This window comes from Erpetoichthys calabaricus, chromosome 7 (assembly GCF_900747795.2).
Source record: "Erpetoichthys calabaricus chromosome 7, fErpCal1.3, whole genome shotgun sequence".
Classification (NCBI taxonomy): Eukaryota; Metazoa; Chordata; class Cladistia; order Polypteriformes; family Polypteridae; genus Erpetoichthys; species Erpetoichthys calabaricus.
Window position 1 is genome coordinate 49,211,700 of NC_041400.2, and position 23,718 is coordinate 49,235,417.

At 38.3% G+C, this 23,718-nt stretch overlaps 1 protein-coding gene across 6 annotated transcripts in view; it reads left to right on the forward strand.

The window, feature by feature from the left end:
* The window catches only part of mctp1a (multiple C2 domains, transmembrane 1a), an 890,372-nt gene that overhangs the window by 231,038 nt on the left and 635,616 nt on the right, over positions 1-23,718 (forward strand). Inside the window, exon 1 of one of the 6 annotated variants that reach the window (XM_051929438.1) lies at positions 10,895-11,022. The exons of the other annotated variants lie outside the window; for them this stretch is intronic. The gene's annotated coding sequence lies outside the window, so the exon portion shown is untranslated. Of the gene's footprint in view, positions 1-10,894; positions 11,023-23,718 lie in introns of those variants that run through there. 6 annotated transcript variants of the gene reach the window in all.

Genomic DNA, 23,718 nt, shown 5'->3' on the forward strand with positions numbered 1-23,718 from the left:
TCATTTCAATAGTCTTCTTTCGCGTTAATTTTAATCTTCTCCTGTCTACAAGTTATGCTGACGAGAATTTTTCTGAGCATTTCCTTGCGATAATACACTTTCAGGGTGCGAATTAATTCAACGCGAACATTATCTAAATGCGGAAGCATGTTGTGGGCAGCACAGTTATCAATCAGAAGCCGAATCATCCTTTTCTTCTTCTTCATATTGTAAGCTTTCTGAACTCTTTTAGGATCCCCCCCCCCACTACCCACCCAATGGGAATGTCACGCTGAAGTGCGTCCCGAAGCGTGATTGCCGCGTCTGTGTAAGATTGTTTGTCCGTTGCCGGGGCAGGGCAACAGCAAGCTCACAGTGGTTCAGTGAGGTGCCACAGAAGCGAATCCTAAAAGATCGGGGTCACGCTATAAGTCCTTGTCTTACACCCCAAAACACGAGGCTGAGTCTCAGTACTTTAGCAAAACCATCTTTATTCAGCTTGAAACAGGAACAGCATGGTTATTTATTATAGCGGGATCTGCCACTCTCCTATACTCAGACACAGCGGTCAGGCAGGGTTGTGACTAGGTTAGTGGCCAAGAAATAATGTTACCTGCATTTACAATGTTCCTTGCATCACCCATTGAGATCTTTTCTGTTTGCTTCATTGCCGAGCCGCATCAGAGCTGTGAGCCTGCTGTTGCTCTGGCAACAGATAAACAGTCTCTTCCACAGGCACGGTGATCGCACTTCGGGATGCTCTTCAGTGTGTTGTCCAGTTAGGGGAGGTCTCAAGAGAGTTTAGAAACCTCACATTTTCTTGAATGAGTGTCGCATTAATAGAAATGTTTCTTGAACAAGCATCACTGAACCACATAAAAACGGCTTTTTCGACGTCTTCAAATGCAGCAGTTCATATATGTTTGCAACCCGAGATTTTTCTTCTTTTTTTTGCTCAGTCTTTCAAGAAAGTTGACAGTGTCAATGGCAAAATTCCGAATTCACTGGCAACGTCTTTTTTCTTTTTGCCGCAATCGAGAGCTGCAGAAATGTAAAGTTTTTTTTTTTCTAATATGAACTGTTATCATTTTTCCATGTCTGCCATTTCTATAGGAGGGTGACAATGAGTTAAATTCCAATGGATGTTTTTCAATTGTTGACGAGCAATAAGCAAAAGGTACCACTGAAAACTACAGAAAACAAAAACAGCAAAAAATATAAAAAACAGTATGAGGAAAGTTCGAAGAAAGAAATTTTTTTTTACAATGTTTCTTTTTGGGGAAAACTGCTCTGTGGCTGATTCATTCAGTCATTTCAAGATCTTTTGGGCACTTCATTGTAATGAAAGCATATGCTGAATGTACTTAGTAGTAACGAGATTTCTATAGACTCGTGTCATATGGGGAAAGTGTCAGGACCATAAAAATGCTTTGTTGTAATGAAAATTTCATTGTAAAGATATTCATTGTAACAGAATTTTACCTGTTTACCAATATATATAACTGTGTAACAATATCTATCTTGAATCTGCAACATGGATAAAGAATGAACTCAACAGATGTGACTTAATAGACACCCAAGAATACCAGCTACATACTGATACCTTTACTTTGAATCAATTATAGTGCTGGGAATTTGTCAGCTCATGATGGCAAGTGCTCATTGATACTTTGAGTGTAATAGTTTCTGCTGGACCTGTACATAAATGCTCTGGATATGAGAGAGGAGCCACTCTGCAAATCTGTCTCAGGAAAATACATTTCAGGAAACATATAGCAATTGGGCAGTACTGGCATGCATTCTTTGTTTTCACATAAGCCTAACAGGTAGCTTACAGTGACGGTGACAGCACAGTCACAATGTTACCAAGACATCCTTCATAAGCCATACATATTTGATTTATTTTTAAATTTAGTAACTGTATTGGTCTACTGAGTTTGTTTCACAGACCTAAATCTAAGTATAGGAGAACTTTTTTTGGCATGCCAGAGTGTGAAGAGTATAATAAGAGTGATGTGAAGAGTATAGTCAATCAAGTCATAGATGGTGATGAACAATGGACAACCATATGTGTGGATTTTTAAAGGCCTTAATGGAGATGCTTATACTTTGAATCAAATCAGCATTTAGCAATTGCATTTCAGTCCTGTTGCTGTCTTGATTATTTGATTTCATGTTCCTGCATTTGTTTCTCCTATGCTTTACCAGTTTGAGAATCATAAAACATCATTTTATTGTTGCTTTTGTTGTTATTGTTTAATTATTCTATATTTCGTAGACCATAATTGTAACAAGTTGGAACTCATGGGCTACATTCAGGCACACAACCTCTCTCAAGCAATTTAGTTTTTACAGTTAATGTAAGTAGCATGTGTTTCGGATCCAAGAGAAGCTTCATGTGGATTGAGGAGGAATGAACAAATTTCTGTAACAGGTACAAGAACCAATGGAGAGCCATGGAGAGAAAAGTAACATCTGAGCCATTCCATGGTTTCCAAAAAAAAAAAGGATTTATTGCTTTTGCCACGCCAGTCTGTTTTGGTGGGAACAAGTCTTTCCATATGATTTTTGTTTAGATGTTCTGCTGAACCCTTCATCTCTACTACTTTAGAGACACCCTCTGTGATGCTACCTTATAATCTTTATAATATAAAATGTACAGCCCTCTTTCTGTCTTAATAACTTAACATGAACTCACTTGGGTGCTTCTGGTGCCCTGGTGAGGTCTAGAGTTGAGCTATATCTAGGAAGTGAAAAAGACAGACACTGAGAGATTAGGAGTACTTTATCTGTTCCTCTTGGCTTCCCTGTGCTCTCAGTCCAGGCAACAAAATGAGGAGGAGCAGAACATGACATTTTGCAGTCAATGAATGAGTCATTAATCAAATTCATGATGCCAATTAGTCTTTAAGGCTCATCTAGTCGTCCATATTTGAACCGTGCTAAACTCAAAGTAGGTGCCAGGTGCCCAGAGCCTCTCTTAGCAACAGCAAAAACCATCCTTGAATAGGGTGCAAGTCCATTTAAGGCCACACTTACAAAATTGACCGCAATCTCTCAAACCAACCCAATTTAGAGACACCAGTCCACGTAAATTGTTTTTGGAATGGAGCAGAAAACCCAAGTATCCAGAGAAAAACATTGCGAATGTGAACAATGGACAATTCAGCTGTCATACCCAGATCTCTATGCCACTGTGCCCCCAAAAGACAGATGGAGCATAAGAAAGCAAGCAAATGCTTACAGAGTAGAAAGCATTGAAGAAGCCAGCAGACTAGGGAAGCACATCAACGCTGATAAATCCTCAAGAGGCTAACCAGGATTATATCAACATGCTGCCCTGGAGGCTCTGGCCTATATTGATAAGAAGGTGGGAGCTGCAAGAACAAAGTGAAACATAATAATGAGTCTTTTTAAAAAATTAAAGAGTCCATTGTATAAAGCAAGGCTTTCTATAAATTTGTACTTCCGTCATCATTATAACTTGATACTTTATATCCTTTTATGAAATTTTAATACCTACAACTCTGATTTAAAACTAATCATTTAATAGAGCTAGTCACATATTCAAGTCCATTGTCCTTGTTACTGGAATAAAAAGAAAAAAAAATCATTTTAGTCTAACATACTGCACTGGATGATGTTTTGTTTTTTTCCAGTTGAGGTTCATGCCCTTCTGATGTATTTGTCACTTCTGATGGTATATCCCAGTTGTCAGTGACCCCTCTATATGGTTCTGATGCCATCCATCCAGTGTATTCCTCATCTTCTGTATTACTTCATCCTGATTTTTCGCTCCTAGTGGTCACAGGCTAAGAGGGACTATCCTAACCACTTTTACCCAAGTAATCATCTTGTGGGGAATTAAAAGGTGCTGCTTGCCTGTTTTGTGACATTCCTCCAGCGAGCCCTAGGTAATCCTTTGGAGGATTACTCCTTTTTGGCTATGCCCAATGTAAATGTTGCGTGAAGAGCTTATGTGGCATCTTTAATGGCTAAATCACCTGAACTGGCTTCCCTTGATCTGCAGCAGGGGCATCAGCTCTATTTCTTGGTCCTCCTAGGTCATAGCGTTTCTCATTCCATCATGGAAAGTAAGATCTGCACCCCTCCATATGAACCTTATTTGACCTATTTGTACCCACAATTTCATTTTTTGAAACCTGGCACCATAGGTAGGAATGGGACACATAGGTTGACTGGACAAGAGCTTTGCATTTTCTTTGCTGACTTACTGGGTGGCAAGAAGCTGCAGCCTATCAAAGCAACAATGGGCACATACCCTAATCTAGTGTAGACAAGGTAACAGATCTTCACAAGGTGAAATTTCACACAACCATAGACTCTTGAAGTACAATAATAGGGGTATTGAAGAGTGGTGATGTGGTAGATTCATGCCACAATTCTACTGTACTCTGAACATGAACTTGAATTTGACAGCATGTTAGTGAGTGTGGAAAAAATCCAATAAGCATGAGGTGTGCATGGAAACTCCATATAGAAAACTTACCGTTTGGATTCAAATAAATATTAATGTTCTGGACATGCATTACAGAAACCATACTACAATCTGAAATTGAACATACCAAGAAATAGCACAGCAGAATAGTGAGGAGTATTAGTACTGCATAGTTCAAGGGTTCAGATCTTTAATCTTACACTAGTGATGTGGTGTTTGCTTTCTTTCTCTGTGTCTGTGTGGAGTTTTCTTCAAGTGCTTCAGTTTCCTTTCACATTCCAGTGATGTACAGATTAGAGTGGTGAATGTCAGTGTATGTGTGAGTGCATTTGTAGATAATAGTGATGGGAACTCCGGCTCTTTTTAAAGCTTCGGCTCTTTTGGATCGGCTCCCTTTAAAGAGCCGGCTCTTACGGCTCCCGAATGGCTCTTTATTTAGTATCACTTGGATGCTTATATTTTAGCCTAATTAAGCAATTATGAATGGTTTGTGTATAAGCAATTTCTTATTCATTTTTTTCAGACATTACGTATTTTATGTATATTTTTCATTACAAAAAATACAGTTACTATTGTTTAACATTTTAATAAAAGCTTTAAATGAACAACTTAACACAAAACCACAGCAAACAAATTAAATAAAGGCCAAACTCAACAACAACAACACAACACTATGACTCTTTGAATAAAAGTTTTTAGGCCAGGTTGGCATTCAGAAATGCCAGATGCCTCAGCTTAGATGGGCTGATGCGATTTCTCCTCTCCGTCATTATTTGTCCTGTTTTTGAGAAGACTCTTTCTGAGGGGACCGATGTAGCAACAATGCAAAGTCTTCCTACCATTACCTTAACCAGGCGTGGGTAGACTGCAGCCTTGGCCTCCCACCAGCTCGGTGGGTCTTCAGCTCTTTGGATGAGGGGCTCCTCAAGATAGGACCTCAACTCCAGCACAGCATCAGCTGTGGGATTTCTCCTTGCAGTGTCTCCTGTTGCTCTTTCGTCAAAGAGCCTCCACACAGCAGAAGCTTGTGGTTCCTGTGAACACGCCCCTGCTCCAATTTCTTCCTCTTGGCCCTCTGATGGAGCAGCAGACAGGCTGCTGGGGTTGCATCTTGCTGCTGCACTTATTCTTTGAAATGCCTCATCCACAGCTCTGTTGTCATTAAATGCTACCTTTTTTCCAGAGCAGTGGTTTCTGAAAGCACAGTGTTGTACTCCATCCTCAGATATATAGTTATGGAATAATTGTTTGGGACAAAGTTTTTCTGCTAGGGAGAACATACATGGGGTTTAAGGCCTGTACAAAAGTTGTAAATCCTCTGTCCTCCACAATGGAAAATGGTTGAAAGTCGCTAGCTATCATTTTAGCCAGCTCCTCATCGACACTTATTTGTTTGTTTGGCGTCATTTGTTTTGGAATAAATGTGCTTATTTTGGTTTGAACTGAAGACCGTGTTATACCTGCAGTTTTCGGTAAGACAGTGGATGCTGCAGCAGAAGTACTTGACTCTTTTCCAGGGTCAGTGGATGGCAGGAGAGAGGGCATGCTCTCCTCCAGTTGCACGGATGGGTGGGTGGTTCTTATATGTCTGTGCAGGTTTGTTGTTGACCCTGCTCTAACGGATATTTTCATATTACAAATTCTGCACTTAGCTTTACAGTCTCCAATATCACTGAAATGCAGCCAGATGCTGCTTCTTTTTCGTCTTTCACTAATTTCTTCACTCTTTTTTTCTTCACGATGCGCTTGCATTTAAATCTGGCTCCTCGTCTGTCGCAGCGACAGGTACACAGAGCGACAGTGTCACTCTGTGTACCTGGCCTGTACCAACACTCGCTGTCTTCGGAGCGTCTGCCCCCCTTCCTTCTTTCACATAATGGTACGATCCTAGTCCGATGTGTTGTTCGTGAACGAGCCGGCATTATGAGCCAATGTTCTGTGTGACCATATAAGTAAAGTCCCGCCCCTGCCAAATGGATTTTCAGCGGAGCTGAGCAGGAGCCGCTCAAGCTTCGGCTCTGCTCGACGGACATCGGCTCCTCTCGTTCGCTTCAAAGCATCGGCTCTTAGAGCCGGCTCGTTCGCGAACGACACATCACTAGTAGATAAACTGGCATCCCATCTAGGATTATTCCCGTCTGGGACAGATTTTGTTTTGAACTCTGCTTCTTTGCCTGCATGTTAGTTTGTTTCCATATTATTGTAATATTTTGCCTTTATGGTTTTTTCTGTTTCAAATTCTAAATTGATCTATTCTTAGACTACAACATTTAGCGGGTGAGTTAGGCCTAAGTATTTATAATACATATTTACAATTCAGTTTCAGACGATTTCCTTTTTCTGCAATGAAATAATGATAATGTACTTCCGTCATTATTAGTATAGTATGTGAAGGGTGAGAGACCTATATTTTAACAAGTAGACCATATGTACTATAGTATACCCTAAGGAAACAGTGTAAATATAGCAACTAGAAATTCAGTACATATTAGGGAATCGATTCCCGGACGGGTTTTATCCATTCCCGGGAATTCGGGAATCCCGCATGTCATTCCCGGGAATCCTGGGCTCCCGGGGATGACACAGTGCACAGGCATCTCACATGTGAACGGTTTTAGAACAACCGAGACTTATTTTTAATAAAACTACTGCAATATGTTGATACAAATAAAAAACGAACCTTATCTACAAGCAGTTCATGCTGTCATATAAGTACATGTATCTTTAGTAGCCGTAATAAGAGTGTAGAAAGCACAACGTGTCCAGCATGTGGTCGTCCAGGCGAGAGCACACCTTCATGCAGAGTACGCCAGCTGCTGAGAAAGCATGCTCTGCCTCCACTGAAATAGGCAGCACAGTCATCAGATACTGATACACTTGTTCTAAACAATGGCCGTGCTTGCCGTTGCTCTGAAGCGCGCCATTTCAGGTTTTACTGATGCATCCAGTTCCTTGTCATCATTCTGTTTCTTGGCACAGATAATGCGGATGCAACAGACTGACGCATTGCGATTTCAAGTGCCTGTTCAAAGCTGTTAACAGCACAGACATCAATGAACTCTGCCCCGTCCCGGCATTCGTGAGCTGCAGAGTGCAGACACCTCCCATTCCACTGTGCTCAGTCTTAGTGGGAGCCGGGAGACTAACTGCTGCTGGTCTGTTGTTGAATGAATTAATGAGCAACACACTACACCGTGGGACAAAAAACCATGCCACTTAATTATTTTCAGCTATAACTCTGTTATTTCTTGATCGATTTTTACACTTTTGCACGCTATATATGCAAGCTTGGCCGTTCATGTTTTCCCGGGAATGCGGGAATGAAAAATGTCCGGGAATGGATTCCCTAGTACATGTCTGCAAATAGTGTTCTCATTTAGGGTTCTTTCCTCTATTTGTTTGGAATTCTGTGACCCTGGCCTTCAAGAAGTTGCCATTGAAAACTGATAGATGAAAGTATGGAAAGATATAAAGATATAATGAAGATAATTCATATTATTTATTGTAAATGCTCATGTATGAGTCAGGGGTGTGTGTTTAGGTGCTAGCAGTCCATGAAACAGAGTCACAGGTTAATTCTTGGCTCTGTTTCTACCTGTGCAGGGTTTCCATGTTTGCAATTAAGGGGCAGACGCCACAGAACAAGAAAAGGAAATTAACAGAAAAATAACACAACAGAGTAAGGCTATTAAAATTATGGAAAAATGCAAAAATTTCTAAATATCTTATAAGTAACTGTAAATTTGACACTATATCTGAATACAGAATAAGAAAAAAAAGGCCAAGTCTTTGGACAGTGAGATCAGTTAGAGGTATAAATGACTCACTAATTGTGAAATTGGTTGGAACAAAAACCTTCAGCCACTGGGACTCAAGACAGAACTTTGGAATGTTGGGTTAGTGATTCTCAGTGTTATGTGGAGAGCTTTGAATCAATACGTCACTGAAAAGCTGCCATCTTTCTACCTGTTTTCATCGTGGTAATGGTTGATGCTAAATAGGAGAACTGTGCACACCATTATAATGCTTAATGAAATATTGATGAGTGTTTTAAAAGCAAACCTTAAATGGGAATGAAAATACATCTGGTTTTTACTGCTTTCTAGCACACAGTGACTTTGGAAACAGGTGCTGTCAGGCTTTTAGAGGATATACGTGAGGATTACAGAAGATCTGAGTATTCCCAAAGGAGAAAATGATAGCATGCAATCAGCGTTTTTTAAAGAAAAACAGGGACTGATTCTGCTTCTGACAAGAACCTAAAAACATGGCTCCTAAAACAATTATGTAAACATTAAATTAAATAAACAAACACATAAATCAAATACCATTCTGTTTCCAAAGTGGCTACTTTTAAGAACACCAAGAGAAAGCAGATGCTCAGAGGGATTTTTTTATAAAGTAGAGGATACACTTGGAGATGGAAACCTCTGTGAGTGAGTGAGGCTAATTTGTAACTGGAGACTGACTAGAGTAAGTAAACTGGAAGGACAACAAACCAGACCAAAACAAGAATGAAGTCATTGCTTGTACCTTACATTCCACAAACATTTTTCAAGGGGTGTATCAAAGGGCCCTTTATGATATTATCACTCTCTAAATGCCACTGGAGCATTCTCTCATTTTTTTTCTAATTCTCTTTCTTCGATACTGTCTACTGATGTTCCCTTCTCTCCCCTCTTTTCCTTCTTCTGTCTTCTCTGTCTCACTGTACCATAGCTTCTAAGATTGCACTGAACTCTTGCTGAAAGTCCAAAATCTCTTTCTTTTGATCTCTGAAAATTGTTATATTTCAGTCAGAAATCCTGCCTGGCAGAGGTTCAAATTTTTCTGTTATGTCTATTTTGTTCATATTTCATGTTTTTATTTGTAACATTACTTTTATTAATCATATGCATTATTGTTTGTTTTTGATTTGACAATGTATGTAGGCTGCCTGTGTTAAGTTCCATGTAATTTGTTGGTAGAGTCCCAAGAGGCATCACCACCAGGAATTGCCCTCCACCCTATAAATCCGGAGGGGCTTACACAGTTCCTGGCAGTTCAATTCAAATGTGCTTATGAGTTTGGTGAGTGCCTCTTTGCATAGTTCTGTGCTTTCATGACTCTTTGGATTTTTGACCATACTTTGAATATCTGCGACTTGTTTGCTTGGATTGCCTTTTGAGTTACAGGCAACTCCTTTTTTTTCCTTTTGTGCACCTACTGAGCTTCACCCTTGTGGAGGACCAGTATTTGTGAAGAATAAATCTTTTTGCTTTTTTAACCAACTCTGGACAGTGTGCCATCCCATCACTGGGCTCGCTCACTCACACAGCAACAAGGATAATTTACAATCACCAATTAACTTCATGCATACATCTTTTGCATGTGGGAGAAAAATAGAAACAACCACACAGTCTGAATGAATGTGTGGAGTCCACAGAGATAACTGTCTGCCATGGGAGTCAAACCAGGATGTGGTGTCTGTAGGGTAGTAACACTAGCCACAGCACCACAGTGCCATCCTAGTCGATAATTATAAGCTGTAATTATGTATTGAAAATGTAATCTTCATTAATGTGGTCAAATAATGCAAGATTAAAGCATTTCCTATTGCTTTTGTTATTTTTACAGTTGTGACTTACTATTGTCTTTCTGTCTCCTTTCACAGAAATGTATTACTTCCTTCTAATTTGATACTTTTTCTGCTGAGTGTTTGTAGTGTTTGTTTTTCCTAATCATGTCATCCAAACTGCTGAAATTAATTCTTTAAATGTTTAAAGGCATTGAATTCTAAAACCAAGGTCTGCTGGAATGATGTTAAATGAGAATGATTAGTCACAAAACAGCTGGTGACCTTTTTTAGTTTTTTTTTTATTTCAGATCTGGGTGAGAATGGTGTAAAATCACACAAATATTATAGGATAAGATACACAAATATCATAGTTACTTTATATTATTAATCTTTTTTTAAAGTTCAGAACTGAGTTACAATTAAAAAGCGTAGGGATATATAACCAGTACATTACGAAATTGCATATTGTGACATACATTATACGGAATGCATATCTCTTTTATATTACAGCATAGTATGTGCCCACTACTCATTTCAGTCATTTGCAATGTGTACTGTTTGGTTTGAACACGAAATCTATAAGAAATATGCTATCCTGTGGCTTCAAGCATCTATAAAGTAATGTGGGACTCAAAAGCTTCTGTTTAAAAAAAAATAAAGAGTAATCTAGCTTTTGTTGTATTCCAGTCAGCACACAGAGAAAGAAAGCGGAGTCTCTCTAGCATGATCACCTCCGGGGAAATCTTGCCTTGTGATTGTCTTGCTCATGTCTCCCTAGATTGTGTGTATTCACTGGGAGGTATAATTTCCCTCACTCCTCCCACCTCTGTTTAATGTTGCAGTGGCGCACGGCTGGTGCTGCCAAACTTTGACTCATTGGAGTATTCCACTCTGCAGATTGTGTGAGAGAGTATGTGAGGGAGAGGAAAGGCTTTTCCTCTCACATCTATAAAACGTTCATGTCGAGCTTTGACTGCAGTGCCAGTGAACACAGATTCTCGGAGTCTGGCCAGGATTGCACCTGACTGTAAGTATCATATTTCATGTTCAGTGTGGAATGCTAATAATAGTAATAATAATGATAAGAGTAATAATAATGATAATAATGCAAATTGATCTGATCTCTGCTTTTGCCTGAATTGTGTATGGTATGGCTAACTATAACATTTCAAAACTATGTAGGACTACTTTGCTGATGGTTATCCTTATAAAACTTTATTTCTCGCAGCAAGCAGAAACAAAGATTGCTAATGTATTTTTAAGGCACTAAAAAGAAACATGTTCTTTCATTTGTAAAATGAATTTTTGAGTGACTGAGTTTTAAAACTTAAAGAGAAACAACCTTACTGGTGCTGATTTGGAAAACCAACGGTACCACTGCTTGAAATGAACTTACTGTAATTTATCATTTTCAACCAGACCATTATAACAAAGGATGGCATTTAAATAATGCTGCAGATGCATTATACTTTGGAGATCCCCACCAGCATCTGTCTGCCAAATGCACAAATGTAATTTCCTGTGGGAAAATTCCTGTGCATTTTTATAATATAAAACAACAGTCATACATTGAAATACTGTGTTAAGTTGCTCTCAGGTGTTTAATCTTTCCTTTAGGGATGAATACATAGAATTATGTCTAATTTGTTGGAATGCTGGCAGAAGTGCAGTTTCAGTGGGTAGTCCACCTGTGGTCACTATCCAGAAATCCCTAGGAAGCTTGGTTTCTGATTCAATTGACGTTTTGTCAGTTCAGATTCAGATTTGTCAATCACACAAAGATTCCAAGGGTGACAGCCAGGGTTTGAATCCTATGCTACTGACTCTGAGTGCCGGTGGTTACTCACCGTTGTGTGTGGTGTTGGCTCTTTCTCCCCATGTCTTTGAATACAATTGTGTTTCCCTCCCACATCTCAAAGATGTGTGTATTGGGTTGATTGTTAACTGTTTACTGGCTCTTTGTGTGGGTGAGTATGACCTGGAGTGGGCACTGCAAAGGACTGATTCCCCATCAAGGTTTGGCTCCCGTCTTGTGCTGATGTTTCTGTGATTGAGCTGAAGTCGACTCAGTAGTTTTCGTAATGTTTGTTGTAAGTGGCACAGTGGTACGTCAGCTGCTTCATAACCTTAGATGGTTTAGTTGCTGGTCAGGTCAGTGTTTTGTTCTTGCTATCTTGTGGTTACTCCGGTCTTCTCCCAAAGTCATTTTTACTAGATTGATTGACTATTCTGTGTTGATCTGGGTTGGTGGTTTGTGAGCATACTCCTTTATGAATTGGCATCCCTTTCAGGGTTGGTTCCCACTGAAAGAAAAAACTCTGTGAATTTGTATTAGGAAAAGAATTATCTCAAAAAATAGATGAATGGATGGATGGGTGGATGAAAACTTTCCTTTATTTTACACTTTCTCTGAATCATTGGTGATACACATTGAGGCTGCATTAAGGTGGGTGTGTATGCGTGTGAAGAAGTAGAAAAATTGCAATCTGTTGTGTTCAGTTGTAATTTCTGCCAGAACACTAGGGGGAGTTCTTATAAAATGTGTTACCTGTTGAAGGGATAGCAAAGGAGTCTAGGAATAAAAAAAAAAAGTCTTCTTGATTGGTGATCGTTCGTGCCTGTCGTAAAATAAAGAAGTTAACGTTCTGAGTTATCCCTGGCTGGCTAATTATATTACCCTGCTCTGGACATAAAATCAATTTAATCATGCCATTTAGTCTCCTTTTCATGCAAAAATGAAAAGCAATAAATAAAAAGAAAAGCAGCAGCGTACTTATATGAATGGAAAATTTTTTAGTTCCATTCTGGTCAATTAACCTTTTTGATTTGTTTTTTAATAGATTGTACAGCAGCAGATAACTCTTGTGGACAACTTGAATTGTACAGAGTCCGTCTACTTTAAAATTAATGTAAGAATAAGTGAAATGTGTTACAAGTCATAGCTTATGATTGGAGAACATTTGATAGCAAGCAGGGTTTAACCTCTTCTTGATTTTGTCTGTTTTTGATGGCTGTAATTAGTAAATACAGATTTCATCAAGGGATCAAAGCATCCTTTCATAGGATATGTGCAGCACCCATTAGTACTGTTTTCTGTATCTCACAAAGTGATGGATGGCCCAGGAGCAACTGAAGGTTTTCATTAAATTTCTTCTTGATTGTTCCCAATGCTCTGACTATGACCGGCACTACTCCTGTTTTAACATTCCACATCTTGCTAATCTCTTTTTCCGGCCAGGTCCTTTTAGTTTCAGAGTTTCTCCATTTCTCTGTGCATGCTATGTAAATAAACTGGGATGGCCATGTCTATCAGTAGGCAGGTTTTTGTCTTTCATATTAGGCCGAGGTGGTTTGTCTAAAATTGTCTTATCTGTGGTTATTGGCCTGTTCCACACAGTGTTGTTGATGTTGATGACCTTTTCAGGTACAGTACATGTCCTTAGTACATGTAATGCACTTACACCCCTAGAGACTTGCACTTTATCCAGTAAATGTCGTTCTGTAATTTGTTGTGTCATTTGACAGAGTGGGATAGCCTAGTGTTATTCAGCCTCCAACAATATGGCGTATGTGTTCTGCTTTGTTGCACACCCTGAATGTTTCTTTCAGCTGCTTGTTTCAGGATGTTCTTTTGGGTGTTAAGTGCCTTGTCCTTGGCTACTAATATTAAGGTCTCTGTTTCTCCTTGTAGACAGGAGTTATGTAGATATTTCTTTATCAAATGATATTCTGTCAATAGGAATTGTCTGTGTAGTGGTCTTATGTCAAAGAGTTCTGATTTTTTCTTTCCAAATGCTGGACTTGAGTTGATTATGTTCTGAACTGTTGTGAACTTTTCTTGCAAATGTATTTATTTTGGAGAGACAATTTTGTTTTGTTGCTGTCATGATCCTTTACTAGCCTGGTGACTTGTTTTTGTCTAGCTTGATATATTTGCTTAGACCATCGATGGCGGAGTTGTAAGTGTACTGTATGTGAAGTTATCCATACTTACCATCTCATCTCCTGATATAAAGTTGTTTGAGGCTTTATGTAATAAGAAACATTCTTGTCTTACTGTATGTCCTCTTCAAAATCTGGCCACTGGCTGTGTACAATTTATGCACTCTTCCTGTGTTTGTGTGGATTTTTCTCCTGATTGTCTTTTGTTCTTCACACAGCCAGTATGGTGCAGTGGTTAAGCGCATTGGGTTGCCAATTCAATTGCAGCCTCTACATGTGTGATCCAGAGGAAGTCACTTGAGCTACCTGTGCAGCAGCTCATTTACTGATGGCAGATAAAGATAAAGACAGACATCCATCCATCCATTATCCAACCCGCTATATCCTAACACAGGGTCGCGGGGGTCTGCTGGAGCCAATCCCAGCCAACACAGGGCACAAGGCAGGAAGAAATCCCTGGGCAGGGTGCCAGCCCACCACAGGATAAAGACATCATCTAAATAAATAATAATAAACATGTCATCATTGTCTTCTGCATTACATCCCATGTAACACACAACTTGTCTTTGTTTTCTGTTACCACTCTCCCCCTCTGAAACCTTATACCTCTTCTTTTTAGCTGTCTTTTCCCCAGTCTTCCTCTACACAAACATCCTCTACATTAAAAATCTTCTACACAATCTTTTTCCAAACATCATTTGAAAATGTCCTGCCCAACAAACTATTCCTCTTACATGAATTATTTCAGCGAATATTCCAGATTTTCCATTCAAATGCTCCAGTATCTCATTGGTTCTTATTTTCCTCACCATGCCTATATTCACAGCGTTTGCATTCTGGCTGTTAGAATCCAAGCTTCATGCCCATATGTCACAGTAGATCTTATTCCTATTTTTTAAACTGTAATGTTTGTTGTGCTGTGTTGTTAGATTTAAAATAAATATGCGAGAGTTTAAGTGGTGAACCCATGTAATAGTGTGTCTAACTGTGTGTCCTGTGGTAGACTGGGGCACCATCCAGTGTCAAGTCCAAAATAATGAGATAGGCATTAGCTTCCACTGAGAACATGTACTAGGTAAGCAGATTTCAAAATCAATTTTTATTATTATTATCACAGCAATGAAAAGTCAAGCAAAATTACACCTTTTATTGGCTAACTAAAAAGGTGTAATTTTGCTTGACTTCTCATTGCATCCATAATGGCTAACAAGGTACAACACCCAAGTACTATAATTTTCATATTAATGGTCATTCATGATGAACTCATCCTGAATTATGATCAGAACCTTTGCAACTGAGGTCTTGTTTTTCAAAAGAACATTATTGATAACTTAGTTACCTTTAAAAAAATTACTTAACATACCGGTAAAAAAATGTGATTACACATATAATAGATCTTTTTATAAAACTAGAGCAAATGTAATAGTCTCCTGGAAGCAAGAGCTTTTAGTAGAGTGAAGGAGGAACATCCGTTCAGAGGGTTGGGGTGTCCCATTTTGCTTCAGGGAAGTATGCTGAGATCTAATGAATAAGATGGAACAGAGCACTCAAAAGGCTGTTGCAGTGACTTTATAAAATCTGTAGTGATGTTTATTTAATATGTCACTTGTGTTAGTGTGTTACTGTTATGCTAGCAACAAATAAATGAAGTCCATGAAAGATAAAGGATAAAATCATATGAAGTCAACGTGTCATTTTGCTTTTTCAAGTTAAAATGTCAAAACAAATAGGTCTGTGATTACCTCTGGGAGGCATGTTCAGTTTAATCTGTTATTCAGGGCTTAAAAGCAGTACATTCTGGCTATAGTGTGTAATGGATGAAATTTGATTTAAAGGCAAGATTCCAGTTAGGCTTTCATATACAAGATGTAGGTACATTGTGACAGCAGGATTCCAGCTGAGCAATACATTGCAGTCTATTTCTTTATGTTGACTTTCTCAGCATGTATAACTTATGCTTATGTCTAACTGATTTCATTAAATTATTTTACAATGGCCGCATAATGCTTATTTAACAGTTTTCAAATAAAACACAGTTTCATTAATAATAAACCTCCTGCACTGGACACTACACTTTCTGGATTGACCACCTTTCCATAATCAATTCAGCTGAATTAACTCAAGCAACCTCACAAAATAAAATACAGCTTCATGTTGAATAGCTGATGATTAAAGTATTTGCTTAAGGGCAGTTTGTAGAAATTTGAACCTGATGAGCATTTGACGAGGAAGAAAAAAAGAAGTCAAAGCCCATCATTATGAGTGAGGCTGGAATGTAAACAACCATTAAAGAGAAGAGCCTGATCTTCTGTATATTATGGTGCACTCCATCATTTTATCTCAGTATTATAATAACTATAAATTGACTTAATCTGTGTCAACTGTGGGAGGGAGACTAGAAACGAACACGCACCCAATCCAGGGTTGGTTTGTGAATTGTGGCCAATGCTGTCAGGATAGTTCCATTCATTTAAGCAGGTTCAAATATGGATAAATGGATGACTGCTTGAATGGACAATTTACTGTGTATAGTTATGCAAACATTCATCTATCCATCTTTTTGAGAAACGTATTTATCTTGTTAATTGCTCCAGAGAGTTGGATGATGTTCTGGCAGTAACAGGCTCAAGCCAAGAACTCGACAGACTTTCTCATTGTATAAGTGAGTCAATATATTCATCATTTTTGAGCCTACTTTTTGTAATTTCTATGTCACAGCAATATTTCCGAATCCTACTAAAGATTCAACTGAATATCACATTCCAATGACACTATTTGATTTTTTTTTAGTTTGTTGTAAATGATGGAACTCAAACCTATAGAAACAGAGTTTATGTCAACCTTTTGTAGAAAAATGTTTCAGTGTAATTCATTCTTAAAGTGTGCAGTTGAGAGTAATGTTCATTTTCAAAATCTGACTTCTGCCAGGCAGCTATAGCTTTTAGTGAACATTCATATTTAATGTTAGGTCCTATGAATGACTGCATAATGCAGCTTTAAACCAATTATTCATCCATTTTATGATTTCATTTTTTCCATTATACTGACGTGGATGGCTTAGAACTTGTCATGGTTGCAAAAGTATAACCAACTAAAGGCACACAGGGTATATCTGCACATGAACACACACTTACTTTCATTCGTACTGGAGTAATTTACAGTCACTAGTCTGCCTAATATGCATGACTTTGGGGTACATGGAGAAAATACCACAGAGACACAGGTAGGCCATTCAAACTGCACCTAGAAATTGAGCTAAAGCTACTGTGTCAGCATGACACCAACCTGTAAATCATCAGTTTCTCGATATTATTCTTGCATACTTCTTTAACTGAGAGAATTGCCTAGAAAGTTTACCAACACAGTTCTTTTATACTAATTAGTTTAGAATTTTTTAAAACTCTCATAGGATTACAAGATGTATTTGCTACACTCCTTCATTTTTTCTTTCTCTTGTTCACCTACAACCGACTTACACCAGTGGAAAAAAAGATTTATACCCCTTCATATATCAGACTGATTCCTTCACTCTGAGCCACCCCATCATTTCTACAATAACCTCATCATCAGCCAAATCTTCTCATTGATGACATCATTTCAGTCTTCAAAGAGGTGGAATAATTACGAAAAGCTGTGAAGCAGGCACCAAATTGATCGCCAATATTCACTGTGTGACAATGCCTACTTCTAGCTTATCTTTACCCCTCTTTCGTAACAAACATTAGGTATGCCACACAAAACTTAACATTAAACAGAAGTTAATCTTAAATGTTTTCTTCTTAGGAGAAGTTGGATGATTCCATTCCATTGACTGACTTTAGGGCTCCAGTTCAAAGTGAATAGTCTTGACAAAAAACTTTCAGCCTTGGCAATCTTAATGGGGGAGCAAATCTGATCACACCTCTTTCCGCACAGTTTTGTTTTGGATGATTAGGTTTGATGGAATCCAATGTGCACACACTTTTCAATATGCAAAGGCATCCATGTAGTTCACAGTTCTCATGGATCGGGGAGAAACTGGGTCCTGGGGCTCCATTGTGCCTTCAAGTTTTTGTTTCAACCAGATTCACAATCAGTGACAACAACTGATAACACTGATCCCATTTAATTAGCTGGTATATCTTCTCTTCTCTTATTCTACATTCAGAAATGCACAGCAGCATGATTTTTACATTTACATGTATATGGCATTCAGAAATATTTGTATTTTTGCTGTATATTTAAATGCTTAACTCTTTTTTACTGATTTCATTATACTTTGCTCTTTCTCTGTGCAGTTTGCTCCCTTCATTGTATCATAATAATGACTATTAAAAATGAGCAGAGGAGACACCCAAGCAAACAACACTGATTTGTGAAAGGCTGCAACTACTTTAGTATCAGACCCACTACTTAGTAAAAAATGGATTAATTAAACTATTAGAACACCTGGAAAAGTAGAATGAAAAATCAAGATGAAAACATTGTTAAAAAATTAACTATCTTCTTATATAATATGCTATTGTGGCTGTCCGTTTGTCTGTCTAGGATTTTAAATCACCTGTATCTCGCAAACTGTTATTGGCCTGAAATTTGGTACATATATACTACGTGACGTCTACTATCCGCTTTTGGGGTGATGATTGACCTCCGAGGCTATTCCTCTTTTTATTTTTATTTAATTTTATTGTACAATCAACTCCAGGCGGCGGCCAGCAGTGCGGCCATGTGGTGCATGCATACGGGTGCTGTTCTCATCCCTACCACCTTCGCCATCACTTCTCCTACCTCTTCATATCTTAAATCATTGTTGAGTGCCAGCTTAAGTGAAAAATAAAGGAAAACGTACAAAGTAATTGCAACACAAACACTGAGTTAATCAGTTTTAACGCAAAAAGATGCCGACAAAAGAAAAGAAGAAGCGGGCCGCTAGGGTAGAGAAAAGAAGAGCTGCTCAGGAAGCAGCAAGCGCATCAACCTCTGAGCAAACGAATGCTAAACGTACAGAGAAAGGATGAAAACTATGAAAGCTTAAGTCAAGTGTATTCACTTATCATGCAGTGTGCCGTTACTGGTTCATGTATAATTGCTTAGTACATTTTAATAAAACACTTTATGACCAAATTTTGTTTTCTAATTTCTCTATTGTTCCCAGAACATAGATTCTGGGAAGTGAGTGTTCACATAATTAGCCCAGGAGTCCAATTAAAAAGAGAAGCTGGTTGGAATAAAAACCTGCAGATACCATAAACCATAGATACTCACAGCTCAGTTGTAAGTAGTGACATGTGAAACAATATGTGCAAAACCTAGAGTTTTGGTTTGCAAAAAAAAAATTGCAGAACAAATTGCATTTTCCTACAAGCAAAACTTGTGCCAATAGCACTTATATTTTCACCTCATGTGCAAACTTTGTTTCACATTTCAAAAACATGACATCATTTGTTCTGAAGCAGAAGGTGGGAAGCATGGCGTGGCTACAGAATACTTACTTGCAAGCTCTTGTCTGCTGCTAAAATCTACTGGCCTGGGTATGTAGCTACCGGAGAGCCTCTGGATTGTATTGGCTTACAGAGCTGTGGTAAGTGAGTACAGACAAGAGTTATTTGATTCCAAATGAGTAGTGTGAGTTCCATATGAGTAAAGTGAGACTGAACTAACAGTGTGAATATGTGGGTAAGCAGTGCATGAGGCAGATAAGAATGTGTGAAGCCTCATTGAAGAAGTGATAGTAGATTTGGGTAGTGATAGAAACAGCAGTTTCAGTTGTGGAATGTTCTGAAGAGGGAAATATTTATTGCTTTCCACCCAAAAAACTTTTAAAATCCTATTCTAGAATGTTTATTCAGTTCATCTGGACATAGTTATCTTCCTGGGAGATACGTTGCATCACTCATCCAAGTGACTTCCTCAGTTTCGGTTGACTGTAGGTTTCTCAAACCTTTTAAACAGTACCTTTGCATAATGACCGAAGCTAGCACCATTGACTAACAATGGGCTGTGTGATCAATGATATGCAGTTAAGTGCCAAGAGGATTGCCATGAATTATACATCGGGGCACATCACAGAAGAGCTACCTCGTCAGGCAAGGACTCCGCAGTCTAATTTACACCTACAGGACAGTGCTCACTCTTTCAGTGATGAAGATGTGCACATCCTGGACAGGGAGGAATGCTGGCTTGAGCGAGGAGTCAAGGAGGCCATTTACTGTACGTGTATATCTTACAATGCTGTGATTGCAGCCATTCCCCAACTCTCTGAGAATGGTACTCATGGCCATTGATCAATGGACAATTTGCATATCATTGATCTCACAGCCCATTGTTAGTCAATGGTGCTAGTTCAGTCATTATGCAAAGGTACTGTTTACAAGGTTGGAGAAACCTGCAGTCAACTGAGACTGAGGAAGTCACTTGGATGTGTGATGTAACGTATTTCCCTGGAAAATAACTATGTGCAGATGAACTGAATCAACTTTCTAGAATTTCCTTACCGGGATTATTGAGCATGCATCGAGACATTTAAAACCCTATAATCTCACTTTAGTGAGTTTTGCTTTTTACACATGTGATGAATTGGGCAAATTGGTAAAAATAGTCTGGTCATATGGGTCCTCTTAAATTAGTTCATAGGCATTTCAAAGCAACGCTGGAATGACTTCTGTTGATGTTTGGCCAGAGTGAGGCATACCAGTAAGCTTCAGTTGTCCTTTCTCAGAATCCATAGTTTGTTAAACTGGGCATCTAATAAGGCTTTTATGAACAGCATTATCTCCATATTCATTTTTAACAGCCTGTTATTGTTTAGTACTGATTCCTTATCTCTTGAAAGAAATTCAGTAATATTTAAAACACAAATTACTACACTACAACATTTTGAAGGCCAACTGCTCATACTGTAGGAAACAGATTGTTTCATAGTACTGCTGTAGCAGGAAGGATGTTTTCGATTTAAGGACAGAGTAATTTGCATACGCTTTCTGTAAATTTTTACTAATGCATACAACATGTTGAATATTTTTTGACAAACCTCGGACTTTTTTCAAATTTTGCTTGCTTAAACATTTTTGAATTTATTGTTTCCTGGTATAAAAATAACAAACTGCAATAACAAAAATAACATTTTTCATCTCTGGAAATATATTTTTGATAAGACACTGCCAAAGACAGAAGCAGACATGCCTCCAGGACTTAAGAATGAGTTAATAAAATCTGTATATAGAGAACTGAGGCCAGGCACATGAGAGGAGTCTCCTCTAAGAAAAGAAGTAAGCAGCATTTTAAAAGTGCAATTACAGTAGAACTGTGTTATTGTTATCTAGTATTATATACATATATAGGTGCTTTGGTTTATTGCTACTTCTTTGCATTATTTTGTAATGTTCTACTTGATTATATGCATACTGCAGTGATCTGTAAAACAAAACATATCCATCTTATGGGAATCCAGAGTATGTGTGTTACTTTTTGGAGTCTTTTGAATGGCCCAAATGTTTTACATCCTGGATGTTTCTACTGTAAACTCTGCTTTAAGTAATCAACAGAAGTTGGGACACATGTGCAAATTGTTTGCTTCAACTTGTAAGGCTTAATTTACTTTAATTGCTTCAGAACATCTGTAGGTTGTAACCTATTAGTTGTTCCCTGAAAAAGGTCCAGTTTTAATATTCTGATATTTCTTTTTTCCAGTTTTTGCTAACCAAAACTTTAAATTTTAACCACTGACAGTTTATGGCTAACCTTTCCACCATTTTACGTAATTCATTGCATTTCAACAGATTAAATTTGAAGAAAAACTGGAAAAGCGGGGGTTTTCTAAAACTTTTGACCGGTAGTGTATGTGTGAGTGTGTCTTGCTATGGACAGTGTTTTATTGTGAAAAGGAGTTCATGAAATGCATTTTGACCTCTATATTTGTGGACAAGGTTAATACTGGAAATACCTAAATTATGAACCTTGATTTACACATGCATCCTAAAATGCTTACCTATTTGATATTCACTCATTAGTCATTCTCATCAAAGACACTGCCACAGTGCATGAAACCCGAAATCCACTGCACTATATGCTTGATGGTACATTATTCTCACTGACAGGTCGGTAACATATTAATAATTGGCCAAGGCCAGCTATCTCAGGTTCAGTACCATAGCATGTGCCAGGAGCCGCTCCACTCATGAGTTGCACTCCTGCCGGGACACCTATGTCTTTCAGCTCACTAATCATTACCTCTAAAGGGACTTCACTTCACACTACCTTGGGAAAGACCAAGACCCCTTGAAAAGCTATGTGCCTGATGGGATTCATGGATGTGGTGCTTTGCTCCCAAACAGTTACCTTTAAAAGGGCTGCACAAATACTCAAACAAAAGCCATAGGAACCTCCTAACAGGTTACCTTTATCCTTTTGCTCCTGGAATGCTACCTCTGAAAGAACAGAATGGCCTGCTATGCCATCATCACAAGAGGCAGATAACATCAACACACAGGAAAGTTTCAATGAGAATACTCAGACTTTCCTTCAATCATTACTTATATTTATTTGCAGAAAAACCAAGAATCAGATACTAGAAGTCAGAGGTAGAAGAAAACATACAACTTGAACAATTTAAATCAATTCCAAAAGAGAGATACCTGTGTAAATTAAAAAGTACATTGTTCTTAATCCAACCAATGCATTCTTTAAACATAGAAAATCTTTCTCCACTTCTCTGTTGAGGTGCATTTATATTTTGTAGGAGCTGTATTTGTGTCCTCTGACAGCATGATGTTTTGTTGTGTCTTTAAAACTGTCTATGTCCACTCTCTCATACCAAGATTGGATTTCATATCTCTCATATCAAAAGCCATATGTCATCTGCCTCTCTCAAAAGCTGCATAGAGGTGTCTTCTCTTGTGCCATGGTTTGATGGATATTTTTGCTAAATGATAACAGTCAAAAATTGGATGACTGGGAATTTTCCCTGGTCTTGCTACCTTCAACCTGAAGATATTTTAAAGCAATTACGAGATAAAAGTTATCAACAAACTTCACAAGCCACTGTTTCACATCTTTTTACAAGTACATACACATTGGTTACTTTATCTGAACTTAAATATATACAATACATTTTAATAAAGAATAACACTTGTTTTAATTTGCTTACATTTTGTAGGTCTTTCACAGAATTCCCAGAAGTCTTTGTCAGTTGCATAATGTTAAAATACATTGTTATTTCCGTAGTACTAGGGTGTTGTACCGTGTTAGCCATTATGAATGTAGAGAAAAGCCAAGCAAAATGACACCTTTTATTAGCTAACTAAAAAGATTACAATATGCAAGCTTTTGAGGCAACTCAGGCTCCTTCTTCAGGCAAGATGAAGAAGGGGCCTGAGTTGCCTCAAAAGCTTGCATATTGTAATCTTTTTAGTTAACCAATAAAAGGTGTCATTTTGCTTGGCTTGTTATTTCCATTCATTTGTTTAGCAGATTGTTCAAAAGAAGAACCTATCAAATGCCACCTTCCCTCGACCAGTGTCAACTTTTGCCCACAATGTCCTCTAAAAAGTTGGCCTTTCTTGCTTACCCTTGCCCCTTGGCCGATCCTCTGTTTAGTGTAGGAAATCAGCTTCTTCAGCCTCTCTCCCTGTCTTCTGACAGCATGATGTCATTGTCTGTCAGGGCTACCTGAAATGTGCCTACAATTTCTATTTCTCCAAACATTTTCTTTAAACTTCTGTTTAAATATGCACAATCACAAGTAATGTTAGTTTTCCCTCTATGCGCTCTATAATATAGTTAGAGGATAGTTTTGGTCACATAG